The 16145-nt window shown below is 44.6% G+C and overlaps 1 long non-coding RNA gene across 1 annotated transcript; it reads right to left on the bottom strand.

Annotated features, from left to right (window-relative positions):
- Window positions 1-5801: 5801 nt before the first annotated feature.
- LOC132250674 (uncharacterized) lies at window positions 5802-14317 on the bottom strand. The gene is made up of 3 exons (XR_009462281.1): window positions 14171-14317; window positions 10770-10897; window positions 5802-6477 (listed from the first exon to the last, which is right to left on the bottom strand). It is a non-coding gene; the product is annotated as an uncharacterized LOC132250674 (long non-coding RNA).
- Between the last annotated feature and the right edge of the window lie 1828 nt (window positions 14318-16145).

Genomic DNA, 16145 nt, shown 5'->3' with positions numbered 1-16145 from the left:
AGAGGAGAAGTATCACCTCCTTGGACCTATTCATCATGCATCTGCTGATGCACGATAAAGTGCCATTGGCTTTTCTGTTGGCTTCGTCGCACTGCCGACTCATGTTCATCTTAGAGTCCACTAGGACTCCAAGATCCCTTTCCACTTCCATGCCACCCAGCAGGTCATTCCCTGGGCTGTAGGTGTGCTGGACATTCTTCCTCCCTAGGTGCAGCACTTTGCATTTCTCCTTGTTGAACTGCATTCTGTTGCTTTCTGCCCACTTGTCTAACCTGTCCAGGTCTGCTTGCAGCTGTTCCCTGCCCTCCGGCATGTCCACTTCTCCCCATAGCTTTGTGTCATCCGCAAACTTGGACAGAGTACGTTTCACTCCCTCGTCCAAGTCACTGATGAAGACATTAAAGAGTATTGGTCCAAGGACCGAGCCCTGCGGGACCCCACTGCCCACACCCTTCCAGGTCGAAGCCGACCCATCCACTACGACTCTCTGGGTGCAACCCTCCAGCCATTTCGCCACCCACTGGACTGTGTAATCATCCAAGTCACAGCCTCTTAACTTGTTCACCAGTATGGTGTGGGATACCGTATCGAAGGCCTTCCTGAAGTCTAAGTATATGACATCCACCCCTCCTCCTGTGTCCAGACATTTTGTAACCTGGTCATAAAAAGAGACTAGATTAGTCAGGCACGATCTGCCTGCCACGAACCCGTGCTGGTTTCCCCTCAGCATAATTTGTCCTGCCAGGCTCTCACATATGTGAGCCTTGATAATTTTTTCAAAGACTTTGCCAAGGATGGAGGTGAGACTGACTGGCCTATAGTTGCCCGGGTCCTCCTTCCTCCCCTTCTTGAAAATGGGGACCACATTGGCCCTTTTCCAGTCCTCCGGGACTTGGCCCGTGCACCACGAGCGTTCAGATATTCCCACCAGTGGCTCTGCAATGACGTCGGCCAGTGCCTTCAGTACCCTCGGATGGAGCTCATCCGGGCCTGCTGACTTAAAGGCATCCAGTTCTTCCAAGTGACTCTGCACCATCTCAGGGTCTACGCATGGTAGTCTGGCGCCTTGCTGCTGCCTCTCTACAACCCCAGTGAGGGACTTGTCGTGCCCCTCACTTAGGAACACTGAGGCAAAGAACTCATTGAGGAGTTCAGCCTTGTCCCCCCTGTCTGTCACCAATTGTTTCTGCCCCTTTAGCAGGGGTCCTATTCCTCCCTGGGCCTTCCTTTTACTCCCTATATATCTAAAAAACAATTTCTTGTTGTCCTTTATTTGGGATGTCATCCTCAGCTCCATGGTAGCTTTGGCCTGTCTAACTGCCTCCCTACAAGCACGAGCAGAGGAGGTATATTCGTCTTTGGCTCGTCTGTGGAACGTGTTGTGTAAGTTTCCTTTGAGGTTCAGGACTGAGATTGGAGAGAGAGTGGCCCTCCTGTGAGAAATGTGCCCCCACAGGTAATTGGGTATTTTTGTCTTTGATAGATTTCCGGTGCGCATTCATTCTGGTGCTCAGTTGTTGTTTGGTTTCTCCTACATATTTTCCATCAGGGCATTTGGTGCATTGGATGAGGTATATTACATTTCTGGAGGTGCAGCTGTAAGATCCAGGAATGCTGATGGCTCTGTTGTGGGGTATAGTAATAGTGGGGGTGGTGGAGATGTGTTGGCAGGTTTTGCATTTCTTGTCATGGCATGGTCCGGATCCTTTTGGTGTGCTCTGGGCTTGAGGAAGTTTGCTTCTGGTGATGAGGTTAGCGAGGTTCGGTGCTTTAATAAGGCCTTTGACACTGTCCCTCACCCCATCCTTATCAATAAATTAAGCAACTGTGGCATTGATGCCTGTACAGTTGGATGGGTAAAAAACTGGCTGAGGGGGTGCACCCAGAGAGTAGTGATGGATGGGTCGTACTCAACCTGGCGAGATGTGAGCAGTGGGGTCCCCCATGGTTTGATCCTCGGGCCCGCACTGTTTAACATCTTCATCAGTGACTTGGATGAGGGGGTTGAAAGCACATTGTCCAAGTTTGCTGATGACACTAAGATGTTGGGCGAGGTGGGCACACTTGAAGGGAGAGAGAGGCTGCAACTAGATTTAGACAGACTACAAAAGTGGGCAGATGAGAATAGGATGGGGTTCAATGTAGACAAATACAGGGTGCTGTACCTTGGGAGAAGGAATCCCCAGCATACTTACAGGCTGGGGAGTTCCCTTCTTGAAAGCACAGAGGCAGAAAGGGATCTTGGAGTCATTATTGACTCCAAGATGAACATGAGCTGCTAATGCCAGACCGCAGCCAGCAAGGCCAGCCATACCTTGTCATGCATCCAAAGGTGCATCTCAAGCCGGTCCAGAGAGGTGATACTCCCCCTCTGTGCGACTTTGGTCAGGCTGCAGTTGGAGTGCTGCGTCCAGTACTGGGCGCCACACTTCAAAAGGGATGTGGCCAGCCTGGAGAGGGTTCAGAGGAGGGCCAGCCACTTGGTGAGAGGGCAGCAGGACAGGCCCTATGAGGAGAGACTGAGGGACATGAATCAGTTCAGCCTCAGCAAGAGGAGGCTGAGGGGGGGCCTGGTGGCTGCCTACAAGCTCATTGGGGGAGATCGACAGCAAATAGGCAGAGCTCTTTTCTCCCCAGCACCACCTGGGGTGACAAGGAACAATGGTAATGAGCTGATGGAGAATAGGTTTAGGTTAGAGATCAGGAGGCAATATTTTACAGTTAGGGTGGCCAAAATCTGGAACCAACTTCCCAGGGAAGTGGTCCTTGCCCCTACCTTGGGCAAATTCAAGAGGAGGTTGGATGATCACCTGTCTGGGGTCTTGTGAACCCAGCATTCATTCCTGCCTGTGGCAGGGGGTCAGGCTAGATGATCTGTTCAGGTCCCTCCTGACCCTAGCTACTATGAAACTAAGAGCAATCTTTGGTGGGGTGCTCTGGGCTGTGTGTGTTAGATTTGGGGCAAAGGAACTGCTTAACTTTTTGGAGGTTGGGGGTAGGGAACCTTTGACCCAAGGAATGCCTTTACTGAAGATACTAATTTGCTGCTTGAAACTTCAAGTTACACTGGATTTCCTCAACAAAAGGTAAAGTTTCCTCCCTTAGTAATAGAACTAGGTGCTAGCTCCTTGAGTCAAGGCCATAGAGAACCAGAGAAGGTGAGAAACCCAAAAGGCTATGGTCACAGCATAGGAAAGAGCCTGGGGTCCCCCCTACTCTAGAAGCCAAGATTGCGCTGGCTTTGGCAAACTGTCTCAGTGACCTGACAAGGCCTCAGTGATCCCAAGCAACCCCTGGATATCACTGTGTGATAATGGATAGGAATATCTTACTGCAGGATAAGAACAGTGGGGTAAGACCATTTATCAGCTGCTCTATGGTAACTGCCTATGCGCATGATTATACTCTGCCATATGTGGAAACTAAACCATAGTACCTTAATCCTCCCTGAGAAAGACTAAAGTCATTAGGACTGAATTTCCACTTTCTGCAGAGTTAGTGTGTATACACAGGCAATCCCTGTGAAACAGCTGACTTTATACCACAGGACATTTATTAAAATGTTTATACTTTTAGAGCAGGGACATCAAACTCATCTAACCGCATGGATGAGGGTCATGGGGCTGGTCCACAAGGCAGATCAGGCTCACATCTTTGTCCCACCCATACACTGGAGCCAGCATGTGCCCTGACCCAGCCCCCAAGTTAAATTAAATTACTATTTTATTTTGCCTGTTTTCAACAAGATCAGTGTTCATGAACATAGGAACAAAGATCAGATGGCTAATGAAGGCACATAAGTGGAAATTACAACAACTGAGGAGGATACAGAACTCAAGGTGAGGGGACCAGAAAAAATCACAGTAACAGAAAGAGTTGGAATATAAAGTTGCAAGTTCCTGAGCAAGTATTTTTGATAAATTAAACAAGCTGGAGGAGAGAATATCAAATGGACTGAAGAATGGCAACTCTAGTGCATGTATTTAAGAAGGGGGTAAAAAAGGCATCTGGGCACATTAATCTAACCTCAGTAGGAAGTTAGGCTTTAAACAAATTTTGAAGGGAAAAAAAATAAAGAGCTGGAGATAAACTGAAAGGGGATAAAATGCAACATGCATTTACTAAAATCAGATTCTGCCGGTTTAATCCAATACACTTGGACGAAATTATTAATTTTCTAGATGGAGATGGACTAGATCTACCACATTATCTGGACTTCAGTAAAAGTATCTGATGCACTGCTAAATGGGAAGTGCAATCGTAAGGTAGGTAAGTGGCTCTTGGGCTGTGCTAAAAAGAGAATGGCAGCATTTCTTAAAGCCCTGTTTTGGGATCAATCACTTGCTTAATTTCTTAAGTGAAATGTACTAATGAAACAATGTGTGACCTAGAACTGGGATAAAATTCAAGATCATGAATTTAGCAACTGCTAAAACAGATTTCTGCTGTAAAATTGAATCTCATTCATTGGATACAACAGAAGAGAGGAACCTTGGTGTACTAGCTGATTACAAAAGACTATAAGCCATGAAAAAAACCAAATGAGATCTTAGGATGCATCAGGTCAGATAGCCCCAGTGGTTATAATGAACATGTTAATATTGTACTAGTCACTAGTATGACCTGACCTGGAATACTGCATACAATTCTGAACATCCATGTTCAAGAAAGATTAATTCATTCTGGAACAGGTGCAGAAAAGGGTTACTAGTATGCTCAGTGAAATGGAGAGCATATGAGCATGGACTGGAAAAGCTTGGCTTGTTTAGTCTAGCAGAATGAGCACATAGAGGGAATATGATTTTTGTCTATAAACACGTCATGGAGGTGAACACCAAGGAGGGAAAAATAATGTCAGTTCAATAACAAATTGGTATAAATTAGTTATAAATAAATTCAGGCTGGAAGTTAAAGGAAAATTCCTGACCATGGAAGCAATGAAACTTGGGAACTGCTTTCCTTTAGGCCATGTTGGGAAAGAAACATAACTGCTTTTAAGCTGAAGATTTATCAGTTAATGAATGACAGTATTATATTGTTGATTTTTATGTCAGGGACCCAGATATGATGACCCAAGCATCCCTTCCACTTCTACATTCCTACCTCTGGTATTATTTGGTGGTTTTCTTAAAGCATCTCATGTTGATGTTGTTTTGTAGATTAAGTCTCCAGGGTTCACACTTGAAGGGAAAAGTTTGAAATAATGATCTAAGTTCACCTTTAAAGAATCAAAAAGCAGAAAAAATAAAGTAGCATGATTTTTCTCATCTCATGTTTTTAAGCCAATTGTGTGAGGGGTGGGACATTTCACTCATGATTTTTAATACTTGAGTTTGGACAAAAGATATTAAGAAATGAGCCACACTAAGGCAAACTTCTGTTTTCAGAGGAAAAGGCCAGATGAGATTCGAGAAATCAGGATGATTAGTAAGTATAATGCCTATGTTTCCATAACGTATGTGAATTGTTTAGTATCCCTCCAAATAGTTTGGAAAGTCACTTTATCAGTCTTTCTGTACTCTACTGTTGAACCCACCAGATGCTAAAACAGAGCATATGGTTGTATGTATAAGTGTGTGCGCATCTGCAGGGAAAGAGAGGGGGAGAGAGAGAGAGAGAGAGAGAGATCTTTTATGTTTCAATATGGTAAAACAGAGGAACCAAACTGTGTCTGTGCAGTTTCCACATATTCTTAATTTTGTGCAAAGACAAACACATTCAAAATATCCCACCATTCCATCCATAAAAGGAAAGAAATAAATACACAAGATATTTTGTTAGAAGATGCTTCTTCAAGTGAAAACCTGAACTGCTTTATTCTCAAAGTGATTTTAAAGAATGTTATGTAACATCTATAAATCATGGGTAATGTAAACATTTTCCAAATAAGGAACCCCAATATATGTATATACCAAGTTACGAAAAATAAATAAAATCAAGCTCTTCCTTCTGAAGTACAGGCTAGTAGGATGAAGAAAGTAACAAAATGTTTATAGTTTTCTAAAAAATAGGTAGCTTCATCAGCTTAAATACGTAACGTTTGACATTCCATGATCTTAAATACTGTAATCAAGTGCCAAAGAAAGGGATGATTTGTGATGAAAACAGTATTTACCTAGTATTTTTCCCATATTTTATTAGAAAACTTAGTTCTTCAGCAGTTAATCATAAGCTCATAAAACATTAAATATTTGCAAGAGTTTGTGTTATGTAAAAGGAAGGGAGATGTTTAGTTCCACTAGTGGATATAGCTATAAACGTGTCTAGAAAAAAGTTACAAAGTGTTCTAGATACTTTTTCCCCTTAGTAAATGCAATTACATAGCAAAATAGGGTGAAATCCCAATCATTTTATTTGTTGATTTGAGATGTCATTTTTATTACTTTGGAGTGAATCACAGATGCTTACAATGAATTCCTGTGTCACCTTTTCCAAAGCTTCAGGAGCCAAAGCAAAGCACACGTTCCGTGAACATGCCTATAAAAATCAGAAAACAATAAAAAATTAATATTGTTTAGTATGTTTCTCTTCTTGGTTCCAAGTATCATGTCATTACAACCTGAAGCACCCCATCACACTATCCCTTTTTAAAATAAGTGTTATTTTTATTACTATTACTTTATATGTTTATGTGAAGCTTCTTAAAGAAAGAACAGAAAGGCAAAGTAGTTTGAACTACAAACTAGGGGTGTATGAAATGGGCCATATTCAATTTGGATTCACCCCAAATTGGGGTGAGAGATTCAGTTTGTTGATTTGGATCACTGTCCCCGATTTGATTTGACCAAACCTGAATCTGAAGATTCAATGCTGATTCAGAGAATCAGCGATTCAGCCATATACACAGCTTTAAATGTTTTTTCTACATGCCTTGAGGTACCAGGCGTGGTTCATGAACACTATGGTGGTGGGGCGGATAAAGCATCCCACAGGACCGCAGGGCCCCCCCCCCCCCACGTGCTCTGCGGTGAACCTGGAAGTGGACCAGAAGTACTTCTGGGTCCACTGGGGAGTGTGCTGGGGGACCCCTTGCTCAGCAATCGGCTGCAGGGGAGACCCTGGGTGTGTCGTTTCCCCACCCCCCCAGACTCAGGAGGCACCAGTGGCTGAGCCAGAGAGGCATGGGGGGTGGGGGCCCATGCACTCCCCAGCGGACCTGGAAGTGGACTGGACTGGTCCACTTCCGGGTCTGCTGCTGAGCACGCTGGGGAGCCCCCTGCACTTCTGTGAGACACTCCATCTGCCCCATCATCACAGCATTCATGAGCAGCCTGGTACCCCGAGGTACGTAGACAAAACATTTAAAGCTGTCTATGTCCGAATCGCCGAAACTTTTTTACTCCCTCCAAACTGATTCAGAGGGTTCCGATTTGATTCGGAGAGACTAAAGGGTCTCCCGATTTGATTCAGATTCAGAGACTTGGCCACCGAATCGGTCTGAATCTCCACCGAATGGAATCGAGGACCAAAGCTTTGCACAGCCCTACTACAAACAGTTACTTAACAGTCAGATGATAAAATTATTCTTTTTCCTCAAGATGCTGTTTAACCTTTGCATCATTAGCTTGTTAAATTCATGGTTTATTTTACTTAGAATCGAATTAACATTTGTTTAGAATCTGGACAGCTAAATCCTTTCACAAAGACAACTACTGGGCTGATTGGATATTTTTCTGTCACACTGCCAAACCATACAGTAACTGTGCTGAGGACACTGATAGAAGAAAGGTTCTTTGCACAAAGTAATTCCATACAGGAATCACTATCTATTATAAAGAGGATACTTTATGGATAGTGGTAAATTATGAGGTTTTTCTGGAAAGGGAGAGATTTGATTTATGTGGACTTTGTCATATGCAAGTTGAACGCCTAATTTAACTGTCAATATGACGCATCTTATTTATACCACAGATCTATGCATAGATATGATTATTGTAAAATGTTTAATTATAGCTGGTTGTGGTACCTCAGTTTTCCATTTTTGCTCAGGTTGTCAATTAAATTTCTGAAGTTATACGCCATTATAGTTGTCTGATACTTATTTGAAGGCCTATGTCCAGTTACATTCTTTTTCCCCTCAAAAATTTTGAGTGTTATATATGTGCAAAATGAAAGGCAAAATTCACCAGCCCTTACTTATACAAATAACCTCTATACACGTTTCAATTTGACCCAGGGTATTTTACACAACTCAATAAAGGTTGAATGTAGAAGTACCCAAGGTATCTAGGGTATTGGAAACAATCTAGCCACACAGCACTTAATAAAGCAGAAGACAGCAGGATCAAAATAAAACATTTGACATCATAAAAATTAACTGCCTAAAATAGCTCATATTTTATATTACCTGAATATCAACAAACTTCTGTTTAGAAATGACTGCAGGGAAAGCATATACTGAAGTATAAAGGTTAGGCAAGGACAATTCCAACCAATAATAAATTGTTTCAGGTTCAGTGTAATAGCTGAAAAATATGTATTATTTCAGTAAGCTAACAGGGTTTACCAAGATCACAAGCAAACTGAAATGTTAAACAGTAATCTAGAAATAAAACATTCTCTTTTATTACTGAGTCCACAGCATTAAGCTCAACTGTAGTTTGTTGTTTCACAGGAATTTTTTGGAACAGTTGAAACAGATTAGTAAAATGAAGGCACTCTCAATTTTCTGTCTCTCAACTCATCTCAATGGATCAGTGTCTTCCACCACTGAAATCAACAACACAATTCTACTGACGTAAAATGGGAGCAAGAGCAAGGCCTTCTTGGAGACAGTATAGCTTATGTGGGATTGCCTGTAGAAACAGCATCCTCTCTCACCTTGGATAACTTATGTCAAACATACAGCAAACAGTCTTTTGGCATCATAACTTAGAATAAAATACCAACAACGTGGAAGCTAAACCTGATATTACACGAAAGTGTTTGAAGTAACGTCTAGTAGGAATTCATAGATGTTAGGGTCGGAAGGGACCTCAGTAGATCATCGAGTCCGACCCCCTGCATAAGCAGGAAAGAGTGCTGGGTCTAGATGACCCCAGCTAGATACTCATCTAACCTCCTCTTGAAGACCCCCAGGGTAGGGGAGAGCACCACTTCCCTTGGGAGCCTGTTCCAGACCTTGGCCACTCGAACTGTGAAGAAGCTCCTCTTAATGTCCAAACTAAATCTGCTCTCTGCTAGCTTGTGGCCATTGTTTCTTGTAACCCCCGGGGGCGCCTTGGTGAATAAATACTCACCAATTCCCTTCTGTGCCCCCGTGATGAACTTATAGGCAGCCACAAGGTCGCCTCTCAACCTTCTCTTGCGGAGGCTGAAAAGGTCCAGTTTCTCTAGTCTCTCCTTGTAGGGCTTGGTCTGCAGGCCCTTGACCATATGAGTTGCCCTTCTCTGCACCCTCTCCAGGTTATCCGCATCTTTCTTGAAGTGCGGCGCCCAGAATTGCACGCAGTACTCCAACTGCGGTCTGACCAGCGCCCTATAGAGGGGAAGTATCACCTCCCTGGACCTATTCGTCATGCATCTGCTGATGCACGATAAAGTGCCATTGGCTTTTCTGATGGCTTCGTCACACTGCCGGCTCATGTTCATCTTGGAGTCCACTAGGACTCCAAGATCCCTTTCCACCTCTGTGCCACCCAGCAGGTCATTCCCTAGGCTGTAGGTGTGCTGGACATTTTTCCTCCCTAGGTGCAGCACTTTGCATTTCTCCTTGTTGAACTGCATCCTGTTGTTTTCTGCCCACTTGTCCAGCCTATCCAGGTCTGCCTGCAGCTGTTCCCTGCCCTCCGGCGTGTCCACTTCTCCCCATAGCTTTGTGTCATCTGCAAACTTGGACAGCGTACATTTGACTCCCTCGTCCAAGTCGCTGATGAAGACATTAAAGAGTATCGGTCCAAGGACCGAGCCCTGCGGGACCCCACTGCCCACACCCCTCAAGGTCGAGACCGACCCATCCACCACAACTCTTTGGGTGCGACCCTCTAGCCAATTCGCCACCCACCGGACTGTGCAGTCATCCACATCACAGCCTCTTAACTTGTTCACCAGTATGGGGTGGGATACCGTATCAAAGGCCTTCCTGAAGTCTAAGTATATGACATCCACCCCTCCTCCTGTGTCCAGGCGTTTCGTAACCTGGTCATAGAAAGAGACTAGATTGGTCAGGCACGATCTGCCCGCCACAAACCCGTGCTGGTTTCCCCTCAGCATAATTTGCCCTGCCGGGCTCTCACAAATGTGAGCCTTGATAATTTTTTCAAAGACTTTACCAAGGACGGAGGTGAGACCGACTGGCCTACAGTTGCCCGGGTCCTCCTTCCTCCCCCTTTTGAAAATGGGGACCACATTGTGTAAGACAGTTAAAATTTACTTATTAACCTGCAAGGTATTCATTCCTCATTCTAAGCAAAAACAACAATTAATGCCTTTTGGAAGTGTGACTGTCTTGTGAGGACTGATCAGAGGACTTTAAAATACTGAAATCACAACCTTATTGGAAATTTGAATCTCCAATAATAAATGGCTTACTGGACATCCAACAATAGATGTTAAGGTGTCAATCTTCAGTTCTGCTAAAAACGCTAAATAAAAAGGGAACTGTTAGATTTAGCACTTTCAAAAATACATAAACACCAAATCAGATTTGCCTCAGATTAGCCTCAGATTCTTTAGCACAAGTAGAAGGGTACTAAATTTCAACTAAAATGCTTAATTTAAAAAGTTATTACCAGAAAAGGAAATGGAAAAAATTAGAGGAATAAATGTACCCATATGGAAGTCTCTAATATCCATGGCACAGAGCTTGAGAATAATACCAGAAAATTGGCTGAATTTACTGTATCAGAATGTACACTATGCAGGAGGACACGTATATGTAACACACAGTTCTTCTTTTCTGAAACAACAAAAATAATTTTGATTAAAAGGCATTTTCCTTCCCCAACTGATTTCCTAATTTAGATGAATATGGAATCGGCTATAATCCCCATTTTCAATAATATTTCTCTGACAGTATATATTTCTCATCCAAGTTGAGTTAAGATTTCAGTAGCATGAAATATATTCTTTGGCCTTGAAAAAAAAAACAAAAACAAAAAACACTACTTTTTGTTTTGTTCCTCTTAACCGCTGACATAATATGATCACTATAGAGCAGATTCCTAAGATAACTGTAATTATTTTTCTACTAGGCAATGGATTAACATTCAACCTAGACATATCCAACTTTTGCTTCATACTAATTTTATAGCATATTCCTGTAGTTTGAATCCTGTTGCTTTTTTGTGTCTATTGTTTCCACCCTAACATTAATTCCACATTCTTCTGTATTATATTACAGTACCATCATAAATGATACAAACAGTCTCTTCCACATTCACTCCAAGACTTGCAAGTCTCTGCTTTAAGGACAAGCTGCCTAGAAGGAAAGGAAAAAAAAAAAAAACCCAAAAAAAACAAAAACGAAAAGAAAGACATAAGCCTGTTTTTTTTTTTCTCCCCCCCCTTCCCCCCCCCCCTTCTTTATCATATAAATGGAAAGGAAGTCTTGGAAAAAAGTTTTAAAAATTTCCCCTTTCTTTTTGCACTAAAAATCCAGGGCCAGTCTAAACTGGAAGATACTCTGGTGACTGGTTAACCAGTGGATATCCCAAGAGAATAGAAAACTGAGTAATTGAAAGAAAGGAAAATTCTAACATAATTTTTAAAAGTGTTTAAAAGGCATTTCGTTTTTTTGTTTTTCTTAACATCTTTTTAATACTTAATCAACAGTTTAAGAAAATGAAGTATTCATTAAGCATTCAAGACTCTCACTCATTTTGCTCATGCAGTAAATCTGGTTAATTTGTTAGTCCAAAATAGAAGATAATTCTGTAAAATGAAAAGGTTGATCACCTATTTCTTGTTGAGAGTCAAGAAAAGCTGCAGTGTATACAATCATTTGTGAATATTAGCTGGTTTGACAGGTACTATAGAGGACATAGATTATTATCTTTTTAAGCCAGTTAATTACCAGGAACAAAATCCATTGTGATTTACTATGTGTGTACATTTGAAAATGTCTATGCTTTAACAGGTAATACATTAGAAAATGTATTTTGTGTATAACACCTGGGACGCTGGCAGTGATTCCATGCACTTAGACCATAATATGAGTTGTTATTCCAGTGACTAATAAGCCAGATTTCACTATAGTTAAGGTGAAGCTCATATTACTTTTCACTGAGATTTCCCAACATCTTCTAAGAAAATCCAGGAGTGGTTAGACTTAAAATCATAGAAAACTAGGGCTGGAAGGGACCTCACAACATCATCTAGTTTAGCCCCCTACTCAAACCAGAATCATCCCTGACTAAACCATCCAATCCAAGGAGCTATCTAACCTGCTCTTGAAGGTTTCCAAGCATGGAGATTGTACAACTTCTCTGTTGGCCTGTTCCCATGTCTAACCACTCCAATAGCTCCTAATCTTCAGCTTAAACTTCCTCTGCTGCATCTTGAGGCTAGTGTTCCTAGTCCTGTCCCCTGCAGCTATGGAGAAAAGCCCAAATCCCTTCTCTCTATAATCATCCTTCAGGTATTTGAAGACTGTTATCAAATCCCCCTCAGCCTTCTCTTCTCCAGACTAAATAACCCTAACTCTTTCATGCTTTTCTCCCAAGTCTTGCCTCCAAGGGCCCTAATCATTTTTTAACCTATGCTAGACTCTTTCCAAACTGTCCATATCCTTCTTGAAGTGTGGGGCCCAAAACAGCACACAGGCCTCCGGGTTGAGGCCTTACCAGTGCCAAATAGAGAGGAAGAATCACTGCTTTTGGTTTGCAAGTGACATTCCTGTTAATACAACCCAGGATACTGTTGGCTTTTTTGCAACAAGAGCACACTGTTGGCTTAGCTGCTGGTTCATTGTAACCCCCAGGACCTTCTCTGCAGTACTGCAGCCTAGCCAGTCATTTCCCGGTCTAAATTTGTACATGCAATTATTCTGCCCCAAGACTTTGCATTTGTCCTTGTTGAATCTCATATGTTGATTGTGGAAGTGTTTCCAGTTTATCCAGGTCGTTCTGGATCCTAGTCCTACCTTCTGGAGTGTCTGCAATTCCACCCAACTTGGTGTCATCCACAAATTTGCTAATTGTACATTGGATCCCATTTTCCAAATCATTAATGAAGATGTGGAACAATACCAGACCCAGGACGGACTCCTCTGCACTCAATTGAAATCTGGCTCTTCCTGAACTTAAAATGAAAGACTAAAAACGCCTTTTTAAATCCCCCAACCTCTCAGACCACCTTTGTAAATCACTGTGACAGGGGGCCTCCTCGGGGCTGACCTCCAGGGCCCGCTCCCTGTCTTGTGGGCAGCCGCCCGCCTATCTCGCCCGCCACGCCTTTTATGATAATTGATTCAATCAGATGTCAATTAAGCAGGAGGCTGCCCATCTAGTGCCCCAATGCCAGGGGGCGCTCTCTGTGGCTCCTACCTCCCCAATACCGTAGCCCAAGTCTCGCAGATGGCATCTTGGTGTTCACACAGTCACCAGCCCCCCCACTGGGCCCCAGAATCATCCACACAGGACCCCTCTATGATCCTCTCCTATCAGGCGGCCACTCCGCTGTCATCCAGGCTACCTAGCCCCCCTGAAGCCATGTTCCCCTCTCAGGTGTGGTCCCCCCAGGACCTTCAGCCACTTGCCCTGGCCCACCTCCAGGCCAGTCAGGACCCCGGCTCTTGAGCATCCCTCGTGGTGGGCCCCTGGCCCTTTTGACTCCCATAGTTCTGGCCCCAGCTTGGGCCAGTTGAGGGTACTCTCCCCTTCAGGCTGGGTCTCTAGCCACTCACTCGCATCCTCGGGCTTCACCGTGCCACTACTCCCTTTCTCCTAGGGGCAACCGCAGCACCACGCCCTGTACTCAATCACGCTCCCAGGGTCTGCCCTCTCTGGGCCCCTCACAACACTGGCCCTCTGGGCCCCCCCAACAAACACAAGGGTAACCCACCCAGTGGTGGTGGGAGCTAGGGGGTAAGGCACCCCAACCTGCCTTTCACTGGGGTGATAACTGGCCTGGCATTTCCTGGGGGCTCCCACACCACTAAGAGCCCCACCAGGCCACCCACTCCCAGCAGGGTGCAGTTTCAGGTCATGCCCAGGACCAGGAGTCTCCTTACCATCCCCTTGCAGCTCCCCCTTATCTCCGGGTCATTCTCAGCAGCCTTCCAGCCAGGCAATATTACTGCCTGGCTTCCTACAGCCAAACTGCACTGTTTATATAGGCAGCCCTTGCCTCTAAAATGGCTGCCCTCATCAGGCACCTGGAGGCTGCCAGCTCCAGGCCCTTAAAGTGGCAAGCGCACACAGTGCGCTGCCACACACCTCCCCCCTTAAATCATCACTGCCCCCTCGCTGGGGCCACTTCACCGCCCCCTTTCAATGGGGCTTCTCGTCGCTCATCCTACTGCCCCCTCACACTGGGGCCCCGCAACTCACTGGTTGCTCTCATCGCTGCCCCCTCTCGCTGGGGCTGCCCCCTCACTGGGGCCGGGGTCTCCGTACCCCGCCCGCAACCCACTGGTTGCACTCATCACTGCCCCCTCTCTTGGGGCTTCTCTTCTTATCGAGCCTCCGGTCTTCTAGGCCCCACACACTGCTACCCTCTCTTAACTGGGCTCACCGTCCTGCTGTTCCTTCTCCCGAAGCTACTTTCCCCTCTCGGGTGTGGTTCTCCTGGAACCTTCGGCCTCTTGCCCTGGCCCACCTCCAGGCCAGTCGGGACCCCAGGCCCCCGGCTCTTGGGTGTCCCTCGCGGTGGGCCCCTGGCCCTTTTGACCCTTGTGGTCCTGGCCCCAGCTTGGGCCAGTCGAGGGTACTCTCTCCTTCGGGCTGACCACCGCAGGACCCTACCCCCCTCGAGGCCTATTGCTGTGCTCGCCTACTACCGGGCTCGATGTACGGCCCCTCTCGGGCTCCTCTCGTCGCTGTCCCCCTTTCAATGGGGCCGGGATCCATGCACCCCACACGCAACCCACTGGTTGCAAGTGGCAGGCACACACAGTGCACTGCCACAGTCACAAAGAATAATAAAGTGTACACTAGGGGGATCTGTAAGTGTATGTCTAAATTACCCTCTAAATGAGCCTGGATATGCTGCCAAACTCTGTTCACTTGCATCCACTCCATGTGTGCCCACTGCCCAGGCCTTCAGTGTAACAAGCTGTGGGAAACCTGCAGATTAGAGCAGAAGTTGTCGGAAGGATGACTTGGAGGGTAATACTAGTAAGGATCCACAAAGCTCCATGTGCTTGGGAAATTGTGCAACAACTCTGATCACACGGTGTACCCCATGGCTTCAAGCATTAGCAATGACTATGGCACACTTAAATAAAGATTCAAGTTGCTACAGTCCACATGGAGTCCCTTTATTATTGCACAGAGTTCAGCATAAAGCATTCAGATTAGGAGGAGCAGGCTGCTAGTCAAGCCTGATCCAAGACTGGGTAGCTCTGAGTGCACCCCCAACAATATGCTTAGGGTCTTCCAAGACAGAGTGACTATGCATGCTGCTGAGGCATGTACTCAGGGCTTTCAATTTGCAGGCCTGGGTTCAAGTGGGAAGATCTTAATTCTTGGCAGTATGCCCCTGCTTTCTGGGTAGGTAATTTAGACATACCCTAAATCTCCAAACAAAAGGAGGAGCTAGCCCTAATCAAAGTACTAATCAGTCACATACATCTGTAGTATGTAAACTTCAACATCAAAGACCAACATTGGTCTTGAACTTCAGCTTTGTACAGTACCAGTATATTCTTATCTAAGTTATTAGTTGATAAAATGTTACCTAACAAACTTTCTTTTCCAAAACTTGTTCCTCTTTTTATGGGCGACTAAAGAGTATGTTTCTAACAAGGCATTTTTAAATCCTAAAAGTAATAAATGGTAGGGCTGTGTGAAGTTTCAGTTCCTGATTCAATTCGGTGGAGATTTGACCCAATTCGGTGGCCGAATCTCCGAATCTGAATCAAATCAGGAGACCCTTTAATCTCTGAATCGAATTGGAACCCTCTAAATCAATTTGGAGAGATTCAGAAAGATTCAGCAATTTGGACATAGCCACAGCTTTAAATGCTTTTTTCTACATACTTAAAG

The sequence above is a fragment of the Alligator mississippiensis genome, chromosome 5 (genome assembly GCF_030867095.1).
Source record: "Alligator mississippiensis isolate rAllMis1 chromosome 5, rAllMis1, whole genome shotgun sequence".
Taxonomy (NCBI): Eukaryota; Metazoa; Chordata; order Crocodylia; family Alligatoridae; genus Alligator; species Alligator mississippiensis.
This window is presented reverse-complemented; position numbering and strand designations above follow the sequence as displayed.